This window comes from Mchenga conophoros, linkage group LG3 (assembly GCF_057382185.1).
Source record: "Mchenga conophoros isolate Kocher_MC1m ecotype Shallow Benthic linkage group LG3, M_conophoros_male_GT1.1, whole genome shotgun sequence".
Classification (NCBI taxonomy): domain Eukaryota; kingdom Metazoa; phylum Chordata; class Actinopteri; order Cichliformes; family Cichlidae; genus Mchenga; species Mchenga conophoros.
Window position 1 is genome coordinate 76164249 of NC_140528.1, and position 4364 is coordinate 76168612.

The 4364-nt window shown below is 42.7% G+C and overlaps 1 long non-coding RNA gene across 1 annotated transcript; it reads left to right on the forward strand.

The window, feature by feature from the left end:
* Positions 1-1397: 1397 nt before the first annotated feature.
* On the forward strand, positions 1398-2190 carry LOC146580526 (uncharacterized). The gene is made up of 2 exons (XR_014891696.1): positions 1398-1990; positions 2084-2190. It is a non-coding gene; the product is annotated as an uncharacterized LOC146580526 (long non-coding RNA).
* Positions 2191-4364: the final 2174 nt, after the last annotated feature.

Here is a 4364-nt window from a genome sequence, read left to right on the forward strand (position 1 = left end):
AGAAATAATGAGAATGTTACACTGACAGGGACATACACAACACAAGTAAATAGAGAGCAAAAGAAAAAGAGCAGCACAAAAAGTCAGGCTGTCTTTCAAACGGATGAGCACCTCAGCCTTTAAGAGCCAGGTTTTCAGCTGTCACACAACTGTAAAATACATGAAAACAAAAAGCAGTCTGTCACAGTGGCAAACTGCCATCAACACTGGCTGGAGGATAAAGGTCAGAAAATGATCTGCCATTGGCATAATTGCATCCGCAGAAGTGGCCTGGCGATTCTCAGATTGCTTTTCACACTTCATTCATCCCGTGATGGAAAGGTAATCCTGAAGACACAAAAGTTTATAGTTGCTGCTCACAGTGGAAATGGGAGGCTGAAAGAGGGAGAGACGGACTTTGGTGAATCCAGGGTGAAACAAAGTAGAATCAAAATTCATCTAAATAAAAACAGATGAGTAGGATTAGCGAGGGCAAATTAACAAAATGTGTTTAGCTCAGCCTATAGCTGAACATGGTGGTACCCTATGTACACCCTATTTTGGTGTGGCTTTTCCATGTCAGGTAGTTAAAAACATTTCATTTTCAACTGTTTAATGAAATTCTTGAACAATCTTGGTTCCGAGTAACGATTTGTGTCCACATCTTGCTTTTAAAGAATTTTGCTAAGTCTTCAGTCACATGGGACGTCTCCAGCCCAATTGTATTCCCTAAATGGTAGGCAAATTGTTGCTGGAGGTTGCTGGAGGTTGCTGGCTGTCAGTTGGGGAAATCGGCCACACAGAGGGTGCAGCACTGATTACTTTCATTGCCACAGTCAACCATGGCTTACATGGAAAGAGACGAGTTGACTTGTAAAAAGTGTAGCACCATTTACCACTTTGTAACAAATTTCACCTAGCGACAGCGGGCACCTTCCAGCAACCATTTGCTTACCGGTCAGGGAATAAACATTTTTACCAAGCAACGGTGGTTGCCAGGCGATAGCTACTGACAGGCCTGTGTGACTGTGGCTTAAATGGGTGAAGGAAGTATCTGAGTGGTGGCCATAAAAAGATTTAAACACTGTGAAAAGGTGCTTCAACACCTCCTTTCTTACCTCCTTTTCCAAAAGATACACCGAACCATCTAATCTGGAGGGAAGTAATGTTATCCCAAAATTCACAGCAACACACTCTCTGAAAAAAATGCTTAACATAACCATCTAGCTTTTCCAGAACTTGTTAACATACACAGGTGTGTTCTGAACAGTCAGCTTGACATAAAGTTTAGAAGTTTAACGTTATGAATAACGACAATGTTCAAATAATCAAAGTGAGATTACTATGTACACATAGTTAGTGCTGCATTATCAATCTTTTCAGTGTGGAGAGGAAGTTAGTGGCCAGCAGGGCAAGCATAATTTCTTAACGGTACTGTTACAGAGTATAGCATGGTGGAAAAGGATGGAGAGAATCCCCCACTAAGCTTTTGGGTTGGCATTTCTTTAGATTTTGTTTTGTATTAATTGCATGCTTTGGTGTTTTTTTTGTGTTTGATGTGAGGTGTGGGCCACACCCATGTGGGAGTGGAGATTCTACTCTAGTCCAGCTGCCAGCTATTTGGAGTTGAATACAGGGAGCAGCTGATTGGGGAGGATTGGAGCCCTTCTCTATAAAGGGGAGAGGAAACAGGAAGTAGGGGTTGTCGTTGTTTTTTTAGTAGGACACTGGTGAAGCAGGGAAGCCTCGAAGAGCCAGGATGAAGTGTGCACATTTTAATGGAGAAGATTTTTACCCTGGCCTGGTTTTGCTTTTAAAATAAACTGAGGATGTTGGAGGGAGGACTCATTCTTATTGGGATGTGAGTGGATGTGCTGGAAGGCAGGAAAACAAACACTGGACTGGAGACTCTCTGTGCCCCTGACAAGGAAACTGGACCAGTTTTGGGGAAGTTCCAGCTCCCAGGATGTGATTTGGAGACCCAGCCTCGAACGAAGTCAGGCCTGAAAAGGTGGGTGGCAAACCTTTTTGAGGAAGATGCAGGATTGATACGTTTTGGCTGCTTGTTCTTCCAAGTGACCACCTTTCCCCTGTTTGTAACCAGGCTAACAACCCTGACCGCGGTGGCTTTGGGCCTTGGATTCCTGGCCAGAGTTGTCTTCAGCCAGTAGTTTTACCTGGAGAAAGAACAAATAAATCTTGTGTAACCCATTACAGTGTGGTGGTTCGTTACTGGTCAATATTAGAGCTACTACTTTCTTGTACGGAGGCCATTTTGGGCCTTACGTAACAGTACCATTTCATTTTATTTGTGTGACCACTAAGCTGTAGTTTAGCCTGCAAAAAACAAATAAATACATTTTTAAAAAGCAGAAAATGTGATTAACTGTCCCGTTATTTGGATAAAGCTTGACTCTCTAAGGTTTCTTTAGATCCTTATTAAGATTCTTCTTTAGAGCCTTATTTAGCTCCTTATCCCCCCTTCACATCTTTCTTCTGACCTACACACTGTTTCCATCATTGTCAAGGGAAGGTACCAGGAAAAGACAGAAAAGCTAATGTTTTTGTCTTTTCACAGCCTGGTTCATACATTGTTATCACCTCCTTTTCTGACTTCCAGCCTGCTATGGTCACTGCAATCCCCCCCGCTCCAGTCTGTGGTTTCATCCTCCATTTACTCTGTTGAGACCACGATTGTTGTCATGGTCACCAACCTCATCGTTGTCACTGTAATCTTTCCCATTATCCACCTACAATGCGAGGAGTGACCACAGACCTCTGGCTGTTTTATTTTATCGCCCTTGATTGGGTTTCTTGTGATGGGAGTCCAGCGGTATATTTGAAATGATTAGTTCCTGATGAGGGGTGGAGCCTTCTACTAAAGTCCAAGTGCGAGTAACCTCGAGGATCGCAGAACAAACACAATAAAAAGAAGTAATATAAACCACAGCTCATATCAGCGTCACTCACAACCTTGGGCTTATTTTCTGGGTGTTCAATGGCTTCATAGTACATCTAATCTCTCGCCACGTGCCATCGTAACAAGATAATCAGTGTCATTCACTTCACCGGGCCAGTGGACTCGATGCTGTGGCTGCACTTACAGTATATTTAACAGCAAAGTGTGAAGGATGTCTCGCATTCATTTCAATCACGCTGAAGAATTGCAGGGCAAAAGAAACAAGAAGGGGGGGAGGGTCCACATCTGTGACTCTGCGTCTCTAACTGCAGATGAAAGGAAGTCGTTTGAAGTTGATGTGGTGCTATTTCTCAGATGACTCAGATTAAACACTAATGCCCATTCGGAGCGGCGCATTCATCACTTCAATGATACTTTTAGTGGCCGCTCCCATGCTCAGGCGGAAATTAACAGCACTCTGGTGCCCTGTGTGTGTGCGCATAAAGACAACCCTCTCATTCACACACACACACATATATGTACACGAGCACAATAATGCACAGTTCTGCTTGTACACAAAGAAATGCAGACTGTGTGTTACAGCTAATTTAAATTCAAGGAACATAGGATTATGATTTTTTTTTAAACCGCGTCCCCGCGTCAGCCTCATCAAACTCATTTACCGGAGGAGGTCGAGACTCTTAAACTATGCCATTAAAACATTATGATGACTCATTTATTTACCAGGTTGATTATAATTTAAATGACAGATGATCCTTCAGACAAATTTTAATGATGATATGCTCAGAGAAAATTAGTGTGCGCGGGAAGAGGCGCTGGCTAAAAAGAACTGAATGTAAAGACGTTGTGCTTGTGCTGACATTTTCACCGTCATTTTGAGATTAAAAACTAGAGTTTAGAGCCAACGTGTAAGAGAAGGCCACGCGGTCGCAAATTCAATCTCAGCCTGCCTGTCAATTTAGGTTCTCACAAAGAATTTAGGGCCGAGTAGTTGTAGCTGTGGAGTGCACAGTGACCCCGTGCACACAGCAAACTCAATAGAAGGGCGCAGCTCCACGGTGCCTTTAAGCTAGACAACACAGCAATGCTGCAAAAAAACAGAGAGAAAGAAAAGAAAGCGGATGCTGAAAGTAAAGGTGGTGGAATGAATTCTTCTTTGCTGAGAGTAAATAGAGGCTCGTGTATTCATTTGCCACGAGACAGTCTCGTGTACTTTACTTTGTGTTGCCATTTTGAAAGCACACACAGTGATATTGAGCCTAGATGGGGAACAGCTTTCACAGGAAAAATAAAAAAAGCTCTTTCTACAAGCCAAATCTCCAAGTGACGACGGTCTAAAACTACATTTCATCGTAGTGGGGGGGTCGTAAGAACAGAACTAAAGATACAGTGTTGTGTATTTACATAAGGATACATTTTATTAATGCTCATACAGCTGTATTTGTGTCATTAAGGTATGCTTTAG